General features: G+C 47.5%; 1 long non-coding RNA gene across 1 annotated transcript in view; it reads right to left on the reverse strand.

The window, feature by feature from the left end:
- Positions 1–694: 694 nt before the first annotated feature.
- The window catches only part of LOC149363662 (uncharacterized), a 123,677-nt gene continuing 102,465 nt past the window's right edge, over positions 695–21,906 (reverse strand). The window contains exon 3 of the long non-coding RNA XR_016288580.1: positions 695–762. This is a non-coding gene — a long non-coding RNA (uncharacterized LOC149363662). The remainder of the gene's footprint in view (positions 763–21,906) is intronic.

Here is a 21,906-nt window from a genome sequence, read left to right on the forward strand (position 1 = left end):
TTCTGAAAAGTAACGCTAATGAAGCACCAAGGCGATGTGAACGGCGGTCCAAGAAGTGTACTCTCGAAACTCGGTCACTGCATGCGCAGTCACTTTATTCTGCCCCTTTGTGCGCTTATGCGAAAAGCGCTCGAGATTGAAAGGCCATGTTACGACCGATTTTAATCATGCGTCTGACGCTCGAGGCAGGCATGCAAATTGGCTTCATTTCGCGCGTTTGGTAGTCAAGATTATAATTTGCATCTCGTTATGGCTGGACAGCAAAGAGTCTGGACAACAAAGACGGTAACCGCCGCAATAATAATGACCCCGACTTGTTTCTTCGTAGAGTGAGTGAGTGAGTGAGTGAGTGAGTGAGTGAGTGAGTGAGTGAGTGAGTGAGTGAGTGAGTGAGTGAGTGAGTGAGTGAGTGAGTGAGTGAGTGAGTGAGTGAGTGAGTGAGTGAGTGAGTGAGTGAGTGAGTGAGTGAGTGAGTGAGTGAGTGAGTGAGTGAGTGAGTGAGTGAGTGAGTGAGTGAGTGAGTGAGTGAGTGAGTGAGTGAGTGAGTGAGTGAGTGAGTGAGTGAGTGAGTGAGTGAGTGAGTGAGTGAGTGAGTGAGTGATAGTGAGTGAGTGAGCGATAGTGAGTGATTGATAGTGAGTGAGTGAGCGAGCGAGCATGTGAGTGAGTGAGTGAGTGGAACATTCATTACTGACCACGTTTTTAGATCCGTTCGTGTACAGCCTCTCTCCCAATCAACTTTTCACCGCAGCTCGTCAGGACCTACGAGAGAATTGCATTTCCCAGCTGACTTAACACTGAAATACTCTCGAAACTTCACTGCGACCTGTACAGATGGCGAAATTTCCCGTTTACGCTAGTAACAAAATGTCTAGAAGAAAGTAACAAAGCCCTTTCTTATCTCGTTTGCAAGCACTTCTTTGCGCCATGCTTACAGTACCACACGTTAAACAAAGTAACCTCAAAACGTTTTGAAAACGTAATAAAATGTAAGTAACCAATTGAACGAAAGAAACGCCACCACACATCATACTGCGGGATTGTTTGAATACAAAGGGGTGATTCATTTTCGGAGCCCCGACCACCCTTAAAAGTTTTTTTCTCTCTCTCTCTCTCTCTCTCTCTCTCTCTCTCTTCATTTGTAGACACGTTTCGACATTGAGTGGCAAAAAAGAAAGCAGCTGAAGGCAAGCGCTGTCCGCTAGGTGCCCAGCTGTTATTACTGCTACCACTATACCGCTTCTATACCATGCACTGCGCACTCTACTCCCACTAGTATACTTCTGCAGCGCTTCCTCCCTATCCTCTGCAGCACTCGTACCGCAATACCGAGGGGAAAGCGCCGAGTACGCCCGCGATAACTACGTACGGCAGCAGCGGAGGAGTTAGCCGAGTCCGCTTGAATTATGCAAACGAGATTACGGCCGAAGGCGTATTGCTCCAGGTGATATCCGCGCCGCGTTAAGAGGGGTTTCCTGCGCCCGCAAGGCGAGGCCCGGAAGAGATGGAAAAGCGCGGCTCGCGTGCCTCGGGGCGTAGAGTTCTCCTCAAGGCCGCCAGGGCCGTTAAGCGCTGCGTGATGTGAGACGATGCAATGCCGACCTTCGTCTCCCGCCGCCGTTGAAGCCGGCACGAGCCTTCCCTAGCTAAACCTAGGCCTCGCTAGGCCTCAGGTGTTTTGTTAGGGAAGATGCGGCTTCGTCAGCATCACCACCGTGCTTTCGCCCGGCCACCCTGTTCCCACACGGAATACCGCCATTGGCGTGTACGTCTTCACCTATACAGCGCTTCCACAAGGACACATCGGCTCCAAAGCCGAAGCGAGCCTTGTTGGCGGCCGGGATAGTCGATATATGGTAATGAGGGACCCGCGGAATAGCTAACGAGATCATCAGCGCCCCAGCGGCCGTCGGAGGCCGTGGAAGGAGGCGATCCTTCACGCGGCCGGAGACCGGTGAAGGGACCACACCTCCCTCTCCCTCCCGTATTCACACCGTTCTCCTCGCCGTTTTATTTTTTTTTCTCGCGTCTGCACTTACCGTATCATCATGCACGAACGGCTGCGTGAAGGAGGCACTTATGTTCTGCCAGCCCCATCTCGAATCGCTTTCTGCTGGCTCTATGGTTCCATGGGACCCTGCACTTTGCAGTCGGGTTTCTGAGGCGAGATGGCAGGCTTTGGCCGATGCGCTCGCGTGAGAAAATCGGCCGGGCAGACATGGTGTTAAAAGACAGGGTGAGGGTGCTTCTCGCTCAGTGGTCTTCCGTAGGCGAGATTCGCTGTACCGAATAATTCGCTGACGCGGTGATGAGTGGGATGTGTGTGCATTAACGGTATACAAACGGTATAGATCTCTTTGAAGAGGTCGATGGGCTAGCTTAGTGTGATACAAAACTCCTCATTGAAAAAGCAAAAAAAAAAACAACGGAAAGGACATGAGGCAAGCGGTGGCGTAAAATATAGAGGACAGTAGAATGGATAACCAACTGGCCAGAATCTGCGCGTTATTGCGCTAGTTGGTTCTGAGCCTTACAGGATGCTTTGGAGCAAAGCATAGTGGACTATAGCACTATGGAGAGACGAAAAAAGTAAGCGATACCAGGGCAACATAGCGCTATAGGTGTTCTTGTTCTCCTTTTATCTCCCTATACCTCTTTTGAGCGGGTGTTTCTGCATCGCTGTTAGCATTTTTTTTCTTTACCGAGCAGTATAAATTCTTGAGAAACATAGTTACCTGAAACTTTGATAAACCGAACATTACGGCCAGCATAATATAATTATCCATTTAATCACCCTCAGTTCTGTTCTATTTCCGTTGGACTGACTGTCGGACTCCAGGAATAGCCAGGTCGTGCTATCACTGGAGCTATGGCGTAGTGCGATAAGAATGAAAATGGCATCGAACTAGAATAGATGGTTTATTCAATCACCGGCAAGCTTTTGGTACGGGAAGAGTAGAGATGAAGCCTGATGAATACAACCTTAATCTCAGCGTTGCAAACATATCGCTGTTGATCAAAATTTTGGTATGGGCTAGTCGGTGGCTTCTGCAACTAGTGTAGCCTTCTTGTAACTTTCGATGGTACATTCTAAACAGAAAGGAGTAGAAAAGGGAGTAAACTCCCTTTTTACTCCCATATAGCCGTATTAGTGCTTAGAGTGTAGCTTTTTATACCTGTCTTCTATCACGCATTTAGAATTTCGCCGCGCTCGCACCTCTTATAGGGGATACCCTACCACAACACCCGCGTATTCAACGTTTGAGATCTCCTAGACTTTTTTCTTCCTTCAACGAAAGCACCTAGTTATTATACTGCGGCTCATTCCAAAGGATGCGGCAACTGGTCATGTTTGGCTTAGCCAGATGGCAGCGCCATCCGGTTAGTAGAAAACACGCGACTGTTCCTTGGGCCGTGAGCGATTTATAGACGCTGAAAATGGCAACGCGTTCGCACCAACAATAGCGTGTGTTATAATCCGCCATATTTACTTACGTGAAACGTCGCCAACTTACCTAATTCGATCGCCAATTGAGTAAGAGATTCGCGCTGTGATTGCGTCACGGAGGTGAAAAATACTGGCTCGTAGGTGCGATTAATGAATGTGGAATCACCGTGAAGAGAAAACCGAACTGTCGCTTGCCCCAAAAGTTTGGGGAGGGGGGTTAGCACTTCTTCCCTTCCGAACAAAGGGCTTTTCCGTCTCAGTCTTGAATGTTTCACCAGCGGAAAGCGCTGCCTCGGGCTGTCTTTGTTTGGTTGTGCTGGAGGCGCGGTTGCGTTAGCAACGACCGTTCTGGAGTCGTGATTCCTTATTCCTTTGTGCGGTGGATGAGTCGGTGCGGAGACAATTACGAAGGTTTTCGCTTTCAGGGTTGGCGACCTTCGCTATGGATAACAGCTGTGTAGTCGACTGCCACCGACAGGACGAGAGAATGCCAAAGCGGAGCATAAGAGCCATTTCAAGAGCGGTTGCCCTAGGGTGCTCCCTGGGCCTTTGTCGCTGGTCGGCCATTTTGGTACCGTGGAACGTGACTCCTTCGCATTTGAGCAGAGCTCGCGGTACGCCGATAATGACGGTAGCGTTGACCTTTGTGCTCGCAACCCTGCACTGCGATTCCTACCGACGCGATGAAAGAAGACGAAAATATACAGGGTGTTTCACCTGGGACGTTGCACAATTTTTAGAAATGGGCTTTTTGAACTAGAAAACCGCTGTTTTCGGCATAGCATTGTGAGCGGCGTAGTGCATCAGAAACAAGATAAGACGACTAGCTGACTGGCTAACTAATATTGAATAGTTAACTTTTTAACTATTACTTAGAGGCGTGTAGCTCACCGTAAGAAATATCCATACCAATTTTTGGAATTTCGAAAACGTTGTCCCCCTCGGTGTTGTAGCCCAACAAATTTTGGCTATTTCGACGAGTTACGTGCACTGGAGACGTTGCTTTGCCTGCAAGCTTATCGAAAACCCATGTATTTTGGCGCGATGTAGCCAAAATTTGTTGGGCCACAGTGCCGAGGGGGACCGCGTTTTCGAAATTTTAAAACTGATATGGATACTACTTACGGTGGGCTACACGGATCTCAAGAATTAAAGGGAGACTGAAGCACTTTTTCTGAAAATCGGGCTGGCAGCGGCATCCTATAGTTTTTCATGCTATATACTGGAATATTGCATCCAAATAAGACAAAAACAAGCGCGAATTGCCTTTTTTAGCCGAAATATGCGGCCTGTGCCGCGGGGCACGCCGCGCGGCGCGCCGCCGCCCGTGATTGGTCAAGAGAGGTCGTGACGTCACTTTGAGGACTGGAGCAGCTGCCGATGCGGATCCGGCGCTGCGTTGAGGGCAGATCGCAGCTTTCCGTGTCGTTGTAAAAGCGAATACGGCGACTATTTTTTTTTACTGACCACCGAAGTAAAAGATACTACACTTTGCTCATTCCACGTATCGCCTGAAACCAAAAAAGACACAAGCAAAAAATTCTATGCCTAGCACAAGCATACGCCAGCGTCAAAGACGCGATACAGACCATGCGTAAAAGGTGCCAGCACAACATCGGCTCGTATTCTCGGAAAGGAAGGGGTGCGAACAATACTCAAGTAAGTCAATTACCACCACCGGACGCCTCCTGGCTCGCCCGGAAGAGCGTCATCCTAAAGAAAAGGCCCAAAGCACTGTGTAAATCCTGTTCTCAATACCCGGCGTTGCAGGTTGGGGCAAGAAAGTATTTCAAGTGAACGATGAAGGAGCACAAAGTTGGTGTCAAAATTAGCGAAGCGCAGTGGCCAAGCACTGCGAGGCATGTGACCACAAGATAGTGACGCAATCATGGTGCGCTGGAAACCAAGCCAAATACGCGCACAAATACGCTTCACTCCTGGCGCGTTCAGCAGATGCCAGAAAATATTAATCGCTGCCTCGGAAACGTTCGCCCTTCCTAGATTTGCAGTTTAGGTTCAGTGAAGTAGTTGCCAACTATATGTGTGTTTAAAAGCCAAGCTAGCTGCAACTCGCCCGCTGCCACAACTTGATGAAGAAACCGAGTAAGGTTGCGGTGTTTTTTTGCAAAAACTCGGTTGGCATTCATTTCTCTCATAAATTTGCATCCGAAATCAACGTCGAACGCTTTCATATTAATTGCTTAGCTAGGATTAGAGATGCCGCATATGAAGAGCTTCGATGCTTGCTTGCTTTGCTTTATTGTGCTTTGCTCTGCTTGCTTGCTTGCTTGCTTGGACACGTCGAACCGAGTATAAAATCACTAACCGAGCCTTGCTGAGCACGTCTCAGGTGGTCTGGCCGCACCTAAGCTGAGGAGAGCGACACATGCTTAAGCCTCTATAAGGTTTCTTCAGGGGCTAAGTGAGCATGTTTCTACTTTTAAAAGAGGCGCTTCTTCGGAATGGTGACACGCCTCTTATGCGCGAGGAAATCGATGGAACTGTGTCATGGTTCAGCCGCGCCTTTTCGACAGAAATCTCCAGAGATCACACTAGGACAAGCTCTGCCTGTAGCCGCTCTTACGAAAGTGTGTCGAGCAGAGTAAGCTTGCTTTAGTCGGCTTGAATTCTTCGTCACAGCAGCGAGCGGTTGTGCTGCGAGCTTGTAGTATTGCGGAAAACAGTGGAAGACGACACAGTCGCGGCCGTAGTTGTTCGTGGACACGAACGCAGAGTAGTACCTGTTGAATCTGATTCTCAAGATCGGCTGACACGTTTTGTATGTCGCAACGCACGCAGTACGAGGAACAACGCATGCAGCACGAGAAACAACGCGCGCTGAAAGCGCGCTCGGGTGCGCCGAAGCATCCCCGGCTCCTCAACATGACGTCACGCTGGCCGACATGGACGAGGTTTCCCTCTCCGCTGTTCCCCTCTCCTGCGCTCGCGCGGGGCGCGGGAATTTTGAACATCGCGTTTTTAATTGGTGATTGCGCCGCTGTTTTAGCCAAAATCGAAACAATAATTTCACAGACGTGATCAGCAATGACACTACTTCAAAACCCTAGAAGGTTAGCTGATTCGAAAACCGCCTCAGTATCCCTTTAAGGAGCATAACAATAATAGTTAAAGTTAACTAATCAGTGTTAGTTAACCAGCCTACCGGTTAGCGCGTCTGAGTTGTATTCTGATGTGCTACACCGCTGACAATACTATTCCGAAAAAAAAAAGCGCTGTTCTAACTTAAAAAGCCTATATTTAGAAATTGTGCAATTTAAGCGAAACACCCTGTATGGCATCGGCTCACCATGAATCGGAGTTCTAGACTTCAGCACTAACTTTTCAGCGAAATGCGCTATTTTCCCGTATCGTATTCAGAGCTTATCGCTTCGTAGCTCTTTCTGATGATGCACTTATCGAATTTAATCAGCATAAAACTTGGCGCACTGCGGGAACCGATGAATACTACACGTTAACTCAATTCTACTCCAGTTGTATACAATCAGACGTGCTATCGGGATACACGTGATAGTGTTTCGTAATCTTAATTTATATTCACAGTTTTTGCAGATGAGCCACATTATGGGAATAAATTGGCACGCATTAAATTCTAAGCACTCAATGTACGTGCATTTATGTCCCTGAACATACTGGCTGCTATGTTCATGCTTTAGGCACAGTTTGATAAATTGCTCTTCGTACATCGAAGCACTTTTTATCTTCCTTGTACTCTTAAAAATGGGGCTAATATAGCCACCATTTTACTTTAAAAAGAACCCTTCTTCGCTACACTGATAGCTGAAAGTGTCAGCCAAGGAAACTTGTTCCCACTACTCGTACATTGCTCCACCGCTGCGGTTATAAAGGGTTACCTGCACCCTGAGAAATGGTCACATGACAGCAGCGACAAGGCGGAAAAAAGCGCAAACAAAGCTGAGTAGGCGACATCCTGACGCCATCCCTTACCGCCTCTTTCTTTCCGGTCGTGCTGTTACCATGACGATATAGTGGCGCGCAAGGAGCAAATGCGAGCCGAACAGCTCCCACTCGTTCATCTCTCATTTTCGTCTCTTGCGTTGCTATGGCGATAAAGACTCCACAGTGCCTGCCACCCACGTGAAGGGGCTTTGCCTTACGGCAATAGCGCTACGCCTGTTGCATCAGTCGATGGTAATAGATGGAGGCATGGTTTTTTGAAGTGAAAGAAACGGTTATTGAACCCGTAGAACAGATAGCCGTCAGCGCGATGAGAATCTTCATTAGGTATGTAAATATATGCTTCAACATCTCACCTCTTGTGCCCAGAAAAATGAACTGATACTGATGGAACCAGCGGAGAGAAGGCGCAGTACGAGATTAGAGAGGACACACGCACCCATACTGATGTAAGCACCTCTTATCGTCATCATAGGATGACGCTACTCTTTGTCTCCATTTGGAATTATGTCGATGAGTTTAGTGTAGGTCTGTGCAGTGCTTCACATAAAAGTCGCACAGTGTAGTTCTCAACAGTCTGTCTTTAATTCTTAATGTATTTATGTTATGTGTCATACATCTGTGCTTACATTGTAGATGTGCTTTGAGTACACTTTCATCTCTGACGTGCTCTTGCTAATTTACAAGTATCGTCACTTTACGGCGAGAGGCCTGGCCCAAGCAACACAGGTAGTCGGCCCAATTATGCAATGGATGGTTTCGCCCTGGTCCTTAAGTAGCACCGGTCTCTGCCAATACGTTTTCAATATTGGGCCATTTAGCTGTGCCGCTTGCTACTGGGACCCCACCCCGAGTGGTCTCGTGACTGAAGCCCGTTGAAGCAGTAGTTGTAGGAATCCGCAAGCCATGCCAAGCCACTTCAACAAGCCAGTCGAAGCCAAGGTCTAAAATAAGAACAGAAAGAATAAAATAAGTAGAGGCTAAAGAAGAAAAGAAAGATAAAGAAGAGAGAAACCAAGCCAAACGAAAGAAGAAGAAAGAAGGAAGAGAAGAAGGAGGAAGAGGATACTCCACGGAGAGAAATACTCCATTCCTTGTACATGAGTGCGTTTGTATCCGCCATGCACCCTGGCCAAACCCCCGCCGTGGGTATGTGCCATTAAGCCTGAGGACATCATCATCATCATCATCATGAAGGAAGAGAAAATGAAGAGACGATGATTTTTGCCGAATGTTCTAAGCAGTAGCCCAATTTAGCCAGTTTTATTTGTTCTGACTCTTAAAGCAGTTTTGAATTATTGATTGTGTGAATGCATACCTATTGATTCCTTCTTGTAGCAATCACTGTTTTGCTTGTGACAATAGGAGTATTGTTTTATGTCTGCTGTTTGCATTTGCTGCCGATTACGTCTAATATAGAAGAGATCGGTAGACTAGTCAAGCTCCTGCGCAGCATAAAGGTGCACTAAAGAGGAATCTGAACTCGTCTTTTTACCGCGAGGACACGATCTACACGTTCCGAGCATTCTCAGAAATTTCGAATTATTGTTCTACGTGGCCGATTTTCCTAATTTAAATCGAATTAAGCGTCCCGGCTCCCGCCATTTTTTGAACTCACCGCAGACGATAGGAGGAGTCAACTAACGCGTGGAGTACTTTTGAGGCAGTTGCGGGGCGGCTTTGCTTTCGCTTTTATTGTTTTTTTTTAGGTTTCCGTGAATAAATTGGTCCAGTCAGACGCTACATAGCTGCAAATTAGGCCCACGGAAATGAAAATAAGCGTGGGCCCTGCTTTCGCCAATCGCTACGATGGCAGAGCGGCAAGCCGCCGCGGGACTTGCTGAAAGGTTGGTTGACTCCTCCTGCCGTCAGCGGTGAGTTAAAAAAAAAAGGGCGGAAGCCAGGAAGTTTAATTCGATTTAAATTGCAGAAATCGACCGCACAGGACAATAATTCGCAGTTTCTAAAAACCCTGTGAACGTGTAGATTGAGTTCCCGCGGTAAAAAGACGACTTCAGATTCCTCTTCAGTGCACCTTTAATTCGGAGGCCCTCCCTATGTATCAGATGAGATGATAAACTTTTTATTCAAATTCAAAGTTTCTTCCACGTGGGTTCCGCGAACGCTGAGCGATGAACAGTGGGCTTAGCGCCTGGTCCTTTGTCAGGTAAAGTTGTCACGCGAAGGCGTAGTGAAGAGCGCTGTCATTCCGTTCATGGTCACTATACAAGTCTGAGGCATAGGTTCTGTTTTTGTGTGTGTGTGTGTGTGTGTGTGTGTGTGTGTGTGTGTGTGTGTGTGTGTGTGTGTGTGTGTGTGTGTGTGTGTGTGTGTGTGTGTGTGTGTGTGTGTGTGTGTGTGTGTGTGTGTGTGTGTGTGTGTGTGTGTGTGTGTGTGTGTGTGTGTGTGTGTGTGTGTGTGTGTGTGTGTGTGTGTGTGTGTGTGTGTGTGTGTGTGTGTGTGTGTGTGTGTGTGTGTGTGTGTGTGTGTGTGTGTGTGTGTGTGTGTGTGTGTGTGTGTGTGTGTGTGTGTGTGTGTGTGTGTGTGTGTGTGTGTGTGTGTGTGTGTGTGTGTGTGTGTGTGTGTGTGTGTGTGTGTGTGTGTGTGTGTGTGTGTGTGTGTGTGTGTGTGTGTGTGTGTGTGTGTGTGTGTGTGTGTGTGTGTGTGTGTGTGTGTGTGTGTGTGTGTGTGTTTGCCGAAACCAAGGATAATCGGCTCCGTGGAAGCACGCCAAAACTCATCGCCATCTCTCACAAATTTCGGGTTACCCCGGTGCTGCGGAAATCATGGTGGCCATTTTTTTTTTTCGCGCGAAACGAAAGCGTTCGAATTATTCACTGCATTAACGAATGTACAGGACTAACGGTTGAAGTCTATGAAGGCCGTTCTGCAGTCGAATATATTGTTCTATCATTCGAAGAAACACCATAAGATGTTCAACAGTCTTGGAAAAAATTTTTGAAAATTGAATTATTGTAGGGTACTGTTGCGGAAATATTGAAGGTGATGGTCCATTCTTCGGACACATAGCAAATCTTTCTTTCAAAAATTTTGTCATCACTCGAATCGAGCAGTTAAGACTGCCGTAGAAAACCAATGAGGAACGTTTTTGACGAACGCAAAAACGTTAATAGCAAGAAAATTCAAGCTTGCTAACGGGACATGTGTGGATGTATTGATTGTTATGGTGAAATTTTACAATATATGATAAAACTGCGTTCATAAACTTTTCCCCGTTGAAAAATGCTTTTGTCCAGAATTGTTGGGTATGGATCGAAAGATTTGCTGCTGGCCGCTGTCATCAATACAACGTTTTGGCTCATCGGGTTGCTGTATTCAAAAGCTCCTTCATCACTACTTTAGGGTGTTCTCCAAGACGTCGTTAGATAGGCCACCACGTTCAGATCTTTATTTTTTTTTTTTTTTCAGCGCCTAACGACGTTCTCTGCAGTCTCACGTTTTCAAGCCGTTCTGCTCCCGGATGAGCTATAATACAGTGTCTGAAACAAACCCCTAAAGAAGCATTTGCTGCACTCAATCAGTCGTGGCATTATCACTGTGAAAAATGTGTCACCTTGCAGGCTCATTATGATGAAAAATGAGTGTGACCTTTAGCTTTCGTAATTCGCAATTATTATTATTATTATTAAACTGTAATCGGTATAGCATGAGCGCACTTTGTAGTTACTTGCAGCAGCTTCTCCAGCTATGATGACTGAGCGATCGGTTGAATTAACGCCGGTTTAAGAGGCAACAAACGCGTGGGGAAGCTTCGATGCCGAATGAACAATGCAACATTAATTTTTAACATTTTCTTCAGTGCGACAAGGCAGGCGGAAGTGTTCACGATAAGGTATGGAAATGGACAGGGGGTCTTATTTCCACGCTCACTGCTTCGGCATGTTTAGCCTTCCTAGAACATCCGAAAGCGACTCTAAATCCCCCCCCCCCCCCCCCCCCCCACACACACACACACTTTGAAATAGCCTCTTTTAACTGCATACCGACTCGGAAAGTACGGCTGAGCGTAGAGATTGGATTAGAGAGCTTGAAAATGCCACTGTCTTTTTTCGCCGAAATCACACTCCTGCATTTTTCAAGGCTAATAAGCGAATATTTTCCGTAAGACAAAAAAACATGTAATAGGGCCTCGCTTCGTCAGGCATTTCTGCAAATAGCTCCGACGTAAGGCAGAAAAAAAAAAGATAACTGCAACGAGACGAAAAGTGCAAAGCGAGGAGAACATGTACAGTGAGAAGCACGAATTTGCTTTTTGAAGCGCGCTACTGATCTTTACGCTCGCGGTCCGCTCAGTTTCACTCTTGAGGCTCGAAATTTTCGCCCGTTTTGTTTGTTGTCCTTACCTCCCGGGAAGCCGCGAGAAACGCGTTTATTTTGAGAGAACGCTTGCCTCCCAGCCGGGTCCGCTGCACGCCGCCTCGAACCGAGAAGAAAACGTCGAAATGAAAAACAAAAATAAAAAGAAAGAATAACAAGCAACGTGGAACGAAGGAAGCAGCGGTAAGAGACGAGCTGGTGGCGGAGGGCAGGACGGCGGGACGCTATTATTTATCTCGGTGTGTTTCAAATCTTAACGGGGAAAACCTCCGGCAAGGTTTCATTTTGTGCTTCCCTCCCCGCTTGCCTTCTCTAGAAAAGAGACAGGGAAAGAGGCGGACAGACACAGACATACGAACAGACGAACCGAGGCCGAAAGCTTCTCGTCTTTTTTTCTTCTTTCTTTTTTTTCTGTCTATCAGACTTTTGCTGCTTCTTCTCACCTACGCGTTCACTCTTCTCGCCTCAACGGTTCTTGCAGCGTTGCAAGCGTTTCGGGCTCCCAGCCACCCGCCCGCCTTTCGAGACGCCAAGCATCCTGCCAGCGCCGACAGCGTGCCAGCCTGCCTGCCTGCGGGCTTGCCTGTCTGGCTAGTGTTATCCGCACGCTGTTAGTCGACCCAGTGACAACAAAGCGCAGAAAAGTTTCCACTTGGGCCCCAGGTTTACCGACCCCGCACACCACTCCCCCCTCCTCCTTTTCCCCTTCTCTTCCTCTCAGATTCTTTCTTTCTTCGTATGTACTGGAGGGGCCGACTGCACTCTCTCCACTCTTTCATTCCCTTTCTCTTCTCCACATGCCGACTACTACAACCAGGCACATACGCATGTCTTGTCCACTCCCTCTTTCCCCCGCTCCCTCTACGCCCACTGTCAAGTTCACCGGGTTCCCGCCAGGGGAGCTGCAGCCAGCTGTCTGGGGTAACGAAGCTCTTCCACGCATCGAGCGAGACCAGAAGTGTGTGCGGGGGGGTCTGGCTTGCTTAACCATGTTGTGGGTCTGTGGATGTGGGCCGCGGAAGTCGCTCTTCCGGTTCGCTTCGAGGCGTTGCTCGGTCGAGTACGTGTTGCAAGCAGCCGTGTGGAAGGCTCTTGTCGGCCGGTGCTTCGCTGCGAAGTCTAGGCGCGAAGATAGACCCTGTTTGCGAGCGGGGTGCAAAAGGAGAAGGGATAGTTGGTCTGAGACGACGTGTTAATAATTGGCTCGCTGAGCTAAGCGTTTTGCTCTGCTCTGCAAATTGGAGAGGTGATGAGAAGCATGAGAAAAAAAGTCCCAGATGAACTAGCGAAACGCTGGGTGCTACTCTCGCTGAAATGGATTGGTTTCCCATCGATTGTACTTTTGTTTGATTTGATGAAGAATGGCCGCGTATTTCCTCTGCTCTTAACCTTCTTGCGGAAACTCACATAGAAACCCATGCTGCTGTTTTGTCCTCTGTTCTTGTTCGTCTGCCCCTCCATTGCCTTCATTTTCCTTTCCTTAGAGGCTAACCTGAATAACGTTCCACCTATAACGTGGCCAAGCATCCAGCGTGTGTTATACATGGTTATGTGGTCGTACGCGGCCGTGTCGTCTGCTACGGCGCGCAGCAGCAGACGACACCGGCTGCTCCATAGAGGTGACTGATGGACTAGAACATGCCATCCGCTGCTGTTGGAGGGAGCATGCTCTGAGACATGAGTTGCATTGATCGTCTGAATCTTTGTTTAGCCTTGCTAACGCTTTCTATACTTACTGAATCAATCCTCATTTCATTCATGCAAACCTTTCTGTTAAGCCGAGTCTTTTTGCCTTCACCCTCCCCCGTAGTTTCTAACAACAATTTTTTTAATGGGCTGCTCATTGAGAAGAAACACACCGTTCGAATTTCTCTGACGTTCCAGGATTACATATATCCCCTGCCTTGTCAGGGTGAGAAACGGCTGGCAGAAGGAGATGGCGCGATAACCCAAATTACCTTTTCCCTGCTAGAGCATCATAAATCATGCAACTTCTCGCCATATGTCATCCGAGAGACTGACAGCTCGCAATGAGTCTGCGTGCTGCGCACGACGGGAAATACGTTTCGACGGCTCGCGGTGACGGCCCCCATATTGGATGCATGCATAGTGCGGCCGCCCAGTCCCAGAGCGCTGTCGACATCCGGCATAAATATTGCGCATTTGTTCGCGAAGCGTCGTTCGGCGAACACAAAGCAACATGCATTTCGCCGACATCAATGCCACGAGGCTGCATAAATATACACGAAGCAGCCTGGCGTGGATAGAACGTGCCTGTACGCACGTTTCTGGTGCTCTCTGGCATTCATTCTTTGCATGTGTGTGTGCATTGGGCGTACTTTTTATTTTCATCGTTGGCGCTAGTTGCTGTCATTATTCATAGGTTCACAGCGCCCAGTACATGAGACCTTTCCTTCAGTGTACAAAAAAAAAAAAAAATTCTGAGGGCACTTAAGTCTGCTTACGTGGAGGAATACGAAAGCATATGTTTTGAGGAAAGCAAAGGGTGGAGTAGCCCTCAGATCTCGACATCTTGATGGGCACCTCAACCAAGCCTTAAAGCATGCAGCCATACGCAAAGAAAAACGTCCGGTGGGCCAAAATTTTGGTGAATGCATTCGGGAATACTGCCGGCACAGTGCGAACAACCAGTGTTGATATCGCTGGGATTTCGTCTGCACTTGCGATTCGAGCCAGTGGGCAGGCCCGTGCACTTTCCTTTTCATCCTTCCTTCAGCCGCAACAACACAACTTCAGATAGCTGCTGCTCAGACCAGCGTCGTCTCTTCGGCGGGCGCGGTTGATGATGATGTCCTCAGGCTGAATGGCATTGCGCCACACTGCTCTTTTTCGTCATTTCTCTTGTCTGCACGAGGCAGCGATTGTGATTCTTCTCGGGTGTGACGTCACCACTCTCTAAATTTTTCGTCATCCTGTCACATCATCTCGCATGCCGGCGGCCCGGGTTCGATTCCCAGCTAGACGCCAATTTTCTTATTTTTATTGCCAATTTTCTTATTTTTATTCTCGTTTATTGTTTATGGGGGTTTAACCTCCCAAAGCGACTCAGGCTATGAGGGACTTCGCAGTGAAGGGCTCCGGAAACTTCGACCACCTGGAGTTCTATAACGTGCACTCACATCGCATAGTACACGGGCCACTATAATTTCGCCTCCATCGAAATTCGACCCCTGCGGCCGGGATCGAATCCGCGTCTTTCGGGTCAGCTAGCAGCCGAGCGCCATAACCACTGAGCCACCGCGGCGACTTATTTTTATTCTAATGTTGCATGGCTCACGCCGCCATATCACCGATAACGTCACATACCTAGTGACGTCACAGGAGACCAACTTCCGGCGACACCTTTCGCAGAAACTTCCGGCGTCAATATAGCCATCTAACCCTTTCGCATTAAAAAGGCCCCGGAATTTTCGTTCTTACTTAGGTAGAAGAAGCGACACCGACAGCAATAGGAAGAGCAGAAAAAGCAGAAGACCTTCTTCAAAGAGGAGGCAGTAAAAACAATAAACACAAGCAGAAGACAACGAACAAGAAACGGTGACCTACGGCGCCAAGTGTTCTCGATATGAGTCTTGTCTTAGGACCGCGTTCGGTATCTGTCGCACTAGCTGCATCACTTTTTTGAGAATTTCGCGATATTCAAGGATTCAAATTTATATAGGCTGTAGGTAAAGCATGCCGAGTGTTTTTGCACTAGCATTTAAAACAGGGACGTAATCGACGATTGAATTTTGCGCTTCTCCTTAGTGCACCGGAGGAGTGCAGGAAAACTGAACGTGACGTCATGGAAGGCATGAATTTAAATTAGCGCTGTCGTCCCTGCCCTGACGCGTTAAGGCCGATTCACACGACGGACCGTTCGCCCGCGGGCCGCGCACTACGTGTGCATACGTCAGCACTTTGAGAGGCGCGCTGGATGCATGGATGGATGGCGGCCGACAGCGCGCCCCTCAAAGTGCTGACGTATGCACACGTAGTGCGCGGGCCGCGGGCGAACGGTCCGTCGTGTGAATCGGCCTTTAGACGCTGCCAAACAACTCTCGGCGGGGTTCGCCTTCGGTGGCGCTGTTTTCTTTCCTTCAAAGCAGGCGTTTTTGCGTTGGAAATGTACCGATACCTTCGATGACGTCACCATGCCCCCCCCCCCCCCCCCGCCCCTTCCCACTTAGCGTTGTGCGCTGCGGAGAAGCTTGAAGGGCGCCCGGATTTTATTCGGTGGTTACTTCACTATTTCCAGTGCTAGCCCAAAAAAGACTTCGCATGCTTTACCTGCAAATTTCACACGTTCGACCCTCTTAAGCTCGTTGATTTTTAAAACCTATGCAGTTTCCCTTTAAGGAGTTTAAGCCAACGCTGGGGTTTAGACCTCGCATTTTTTTGTGTCCTGAACGTATGACGTCAACCACGGCTTCCCTGTGTCCAATGGACGACCGGTTCAGAAAGCAGAAGGAAGCTTGCGAGGTGCACGTTCTTCATACACGAGAAAGGAGATACCGGGCGTGCTCCGGCGCCAGTGTTCTTGGGTCTTACTCGCCGCTTTCTTCGTGCACACGTCGTCGGGACTGAATGCGGTCCCAGACGCGTCTCGTCTCTTGTCTTATTTTTCATGAAGAGAAAGGAGAGAAATTTGAGCACGAACGACAACACCGCCAGTACTGTTCAACTTTTCTCCTGATACTCCCGCTTCCCGTTTGTTCCGGTTCGTGTTAACGCAGCTCGGGATGAATGCGAGTATCCTGTGACCTATTTCATGCAAGAACAGGGAGGTAGGAGGACATCCCAGTTGCGAAGAGTACAGACATCTAGGGACGCAACCCGGCTCGAAGCATGCCGAAACCGTGCGTTTCACTGCATCACTGCAGTTTTTTCCACACGTGCTTCTTTTTCATCACTTTCTTATTTTTACTTATTTTTCTTTCTTCCCTTCGCTTTCTTGCTTCCTTTCTTTCTTCCTTTCTTTCTTTCTTTCTTTCTTTCTTTCTTTCTTTCTTTCTTTCTTTCTTTCTTTCTTTCTTTCTTTCTTTCTTTCTTTCTTTCTGTCTGTGTCTTTTTCTTTCTTTCTTTCTTTTTCCTTTTCTTTCTTTCTGTCTGTCTCTGTCTGTCTGTCTTTTTCTTTCTTTCTTTCTTTCTTTCTTTCTTTCTGTTTGTCTGTCTGTCTGGTTTTTTCTTTATTTCTTTCTTCAACCCTTCCTTCTATTATTTGTTTCTTTTTCTTTCTTTCTTCTTTCTTCCTTTCTCCTTCTTTCATTCTTTCTTCCTTTCTTTCTTTTATTTCACTCTTCCTTTCTTTCTGCCTTTCCTTCTTTCTTTCTTTATTTATTTAGTTATTTATTCTCTCGTTTCTCTATTCTCTACTTTAGTCCTCTCTTTTTTTTTCTTCCCTCTATTTTTCTGCCTTCTTTCTTGATTTCTTTCCTTTCTTCTCTTTCTTTCCTTCCCTAATTCCTTGTCTCCCTTCTTTCTGCCCTTCGTTCTTTCCGTCCTTCTTCCTTCCCACCTTACTTCTCGGCAGTAGTCCGTGTACGACTCCGCCGCATGCAAAAACAGCCGCGCGGACCCCGTGCGGGTCGTGTCAACGGAGACGTCCAACCCATGCAGCAGCGAACGAATCCAAACCGACAGACCCCTCGCTCTAGCATAACATACCCCCTTTCTTTTTTATGTGCGTGCGCGCACCTGAACAGCTTAGTAAAACATGTCCTCTTCCTCCTCCTCTCCGTATAACATCCTCCGCCATTTTTTTTGGTTTCGTTGCTTAAGAGAGACAGACGGGCTGTCTTGTACCGGGACGTGTGTGCCCCACTGAGGCACTGTCGTTTTTTTTTTTTTTTATCTGTGTCGTTGCTGCCACCTCTCCTGAGGAAGAGAGCTCGACTCTAACCGATGCAAAAAGCCTGCTGAGAAAATGCTTTCCGATGCTTTCTGCTTGCTTTCTGTATTTATTGTTTTCTAGATTTTTCTTTATTTTCTCTGATGTATGCCTGTGTGCCGACAGAAGTTTTCTGGGCATGCGAAAAAACAGTGCACCCATCTGCGACTTTTGCGTCGTGAAATGCGAGAAGAGGATGCCGGTGTTGCCCCAATCGAATGGAATGGAGCAATGCGGCGAGTCGTGCAGGTTTAATCTTTTTTTTTTTTCGTTTTTCGAGCGCAGATAGATGGGTATAAGCTGTTAAATTGGCGTCACAGTACAATTTAATGCAGCGCTCTGAGATGTGCGCTGTTTGGTTTTGTTGCTCTTTGGCGGCGGATGTTGCTATTCACTGCCAAGGCGGTAAAGGCTAATTTACACTATTTGATTAGTTAATTATTAATTCACCGATTAATTGATTTCTATTTCATCCATTCGGCAACACTAGATGTGATGCACTCAGAGGCTGCATCACATTAAAGTTGATTTAATACGCTTTCTTCACCGCGTTTTTTTTTTTTGTTAATGTGCTCCATTCGCTTTTTTTTCACCTCTTTTCTACCTCTTGAAGACACCCCTCTCCCTCTACGCACTCACACACACACACGCGCGCGCACGCACGCACGCACACACACACACAGATGAGAACGGAGCAGCAGGATATTATATACCTCATACGCCCTTTCTGAGTCGCGCTGCGGCTCATTTCATACGGCAAACAAACATTACGACGTTTTTAACGAGGCACACCGATTACAGTTACCTCACGAACCTGTTCATGTGATCCGGCCTGCATGATGGTGGTCGCTGCTAACGTCGGCGCAGCAAATCGAATACCCCGCGGATTCATGCGAGTTTTTGATCATGGTGTCCTTATTTCCTTCTTAGGTATTTTTTCAAGAACTTCTACCTCTTTCAAGACAAGTTAGCCATAACACTCATTGTCCAACCTACCCTTACGCCATTACAATCAAACTAACATCTTAAATCTTAACTACTGCGTAGATCCTGAATACCGAGCTCTTAGTGTACCGAACTGGAAGTGCGATGTGAAACGTGGAAATTTCTACTCCCGGGGTGTTGTCCAGAGACGTGGATAGGAGACGGGGAAAAGAGGATGTGTTTGTGTGTGTATATGGAAGAGGGGGGGGGGGGGGGGGAGGACGTCTTTGATTCTTTATACTTTTGCTTCCGGTTCTTCGGGAACGCTTAAAACTCCTGCCACCTCCTTCGAATCTCCCCTTGCCGATGGGTTCTTCTAAAACACGCCTGAGCAGCGGCGCAAACAGGAAACACGAGCGCATAAATCAAACTCCCCGCGTGAGGAGGCAGCCCTGACCCGCGAGGGAACAAACCACAACATATACTCCCTCTCGCCCAAAAACTGTGCAGCATTATGGGGGGCCGCACCGTCTTGGGAGTTGCGTAGTACGCTGTGGATGTTTGTGGGATCTGCGCTGCTTTTAGGAACGCCGAATTCGTGCAGCGGTTCGTATAAGCGAGAACGGACGAAAAATGGGGCTCCATGGACAAAGAATCTCGAGAAATACAACTGCAAGGAGCCCGACTATCCCCTGTGTTTACAGAGCGCTCGTGTCTGATGCATATGTTAAGGCTTGGAAATGCATGATGTATGCTTTCTGCGGCATGTGCGCGTCAACATGTGCATTGGCTTAGACATCGCATATGCAGCTCATTGCAGTATGACGTCACCGTCTTCTACCGTCACTCTTCTTTTTTTTTTGTCGTTATTCTCCCTTTTCTTCGCTGTGATGTAACAGGCTGGAGTCAAGTTCTCCATAGACATAGATGTCACCAACTCTACTGACATCAAATATTTCTCTCTCTCCTTAAACATCTCTTTATCTCTTATCATACATTATGACGGCCCGTGATTGGCTGGTGGTAGCGGCGGCTAGCCAGTCACAATACGCAGCGTTACAGCACCCAAGCCATGGGCCAATCACAAAAAGTTCTTGCATGAATTCTCCAGCCCTGATTGGTTAAACCCACTCTCTACCTTTGCCACAGTACTGCACGGTTCTGGCGAGACGAAGTATATGTAACGGCAACAAGGGCTCATTTTTTTTTCCACACGAGTGCTGTTCGCCCTCGGTTCCTGTTTTTCGAGCGCCCCAGACGACGACCTGTTTGTGGACGCTGATTCCGTCAGCTTCTCTGGCAACAGATTAGATTATGCGAGCTGGCTACACGAATGGCGCTGCGCTGCCAAGAATAAGAAATCGCTCCGTAAACAAGCCATCCAACAGGCGCGCGCAGAAGTGAAAAAACGAATTCGACCCTCGAGATGTGGGCGTCAAGGGATTATTCTGGTTTTATCGATCTCCTTATGACCTTCTAAAGCATGAATTTCTTAAGCGTGACCTTCTTAAGCATGAATCCAAGCCTTTGGAAGGTACGAACGTTTGCGTACTGCCTGGCCCGAACAAGGTGCGTAAAAGTAGAAATGTACTAACAGACACATTTAGCATGCCCTGTTACCATTACCGGAGTACCGGAATCCGGCCCGCCGTCAGTGAGCATGCGCAAATAGCCTAGAGGGCACCAGATGGCGCCAGATACCCGGCAGTTGCGCGTGCGCCTGCTTCATCGGGACCTCATCGGGACCTCACCGGGACCACGTTGGAACCCCATCGGGACCAATCAGTGCGGGCGGACTGGCGGTGGGCGGGCTCCGAATACTCCGGAGACGGTAGCGGTAACACGGAACAGGGTATTGCTAAAGGTGTCTGAAAAGCGAATCGAGTATTGACCTGTCCTATTCGCTAAACGAATCCCATCGTGCGTTTCCAAAATTATTCGAAATGAATCGATTATGATTTCAAGTTTTCTAATAGTTTTCGAATAACTGAGACGACGTTTGGATAATGCTGGCCGTAGTTTTCGTCGAGGCACTCTATCCATAAGCTACACTCTAAGCAAAAATACACCATTATGGGAGTGAAAAGGGAGTAAAGCTGTCCTCTAGCGAACTCTCTTTTAAAAAATGGAGAGGACGCTAGAAGAAACCTTACTCCTTTTTTACTCCTTTCTGTTTAGAATGTGGAGGGCAGCGCCGCCGCTAGCATTTAGCGGTGTCGCACGATTATTTGTTCTGTGCGAATATTCGCGCATGCACCGAATATTCTTAGAAATACTCGATTCATATTCAATTTGGTACAACCACTGTTCGATTCGTATTCGGTTAGGTCTCGAAAAAAGTACTTTTCGCATACCCATAGAAATCAAAAGCCATAGCATAAAACGAAAAAATAACTTTGCGTTGCCTCTGGTCTAGCCGTTAGTCGAACCGTTAAGAGAAATAGTTAGGTTTGGTTTTATGGGGTTTAACGTCCCAAAGCGACTAAGGCTATGAGAGACGCCGTAGTGGAGGGCTCCGGAAATTTCGACCACCTGGGGTTCTTTAACGTGCACTGACATCGCTCAGTATACACGGGCCTCTAGAATTTCTCCTCCAAAGAAATTCAACCGCCGCGGCCGGGATCGAACCCGCGTCTTTCGGGACAGCAGCCGAGCACCATAGCCACTGAGCCACCGCGGCTGCTAAGAGAAATAGTTAATAACAAGAAATGGACAAGTGCAAACCAGAACCAGAGTCTGTTACTAGTGATGCAAAACTATCGATAGTACTATCGATACTATCGATAGTTGAGTCACTATCGAACTATCGATAGTCTTTTTTACCATCGATAGTACTATCGATAGCGCTATATCGATAGTACTATCGATAGTTATTACTATCGATTGTACTATCGATAATTCTGTTGATAGTACTATATCGATAGCCGTGTCAATACTACATCTTATTTATAGTACTATCGATTCTATGAAATCAACCACGCGTACTCACTGCATCCTAAACTTGGCTTCCTGAGTGGTGGTATGGAGGTGATGGTCTGACTAACGACAGGACTCGCCCGTTTTCGCGGCCTACGCAATAGTCTTACCATCGACAATTTCGCTATCGATAGTCTTGCTATCGATAGCGGTACTATCGCTAGTAATACTATCGATAGCAACACTATCGATAGTATTACTATCGATAGTAGACTATCGATACTACTATCGATAGTCTATCGATAGTAGCACTATCGATAGTTTTTTTACACTATCGATAGTTTCAAAAAACTATCGGTACTATCGATAGTCAATTTTTCAACAGTTTTGCATCCTTGTATCTATAGTAGAAACAACTTTTAAAAAACAGCAGTTCGTAATATTCGGCCATGGT

This window comes from Amblyomma mixtum, chromosome 2, assembly GCF_055824585.1.
Source record: "Amblyomma mixtum isolate Tamu chromosome 2, ASM5582458v1, whole genome shotgun sequence".
Classification (NCBI taxonomy): Eukaryota; Metazoa; Arthropoda; class Arachnida; order Ixodida; family Ixodidae; genus Amblyomma; species Amblyomma mixtum.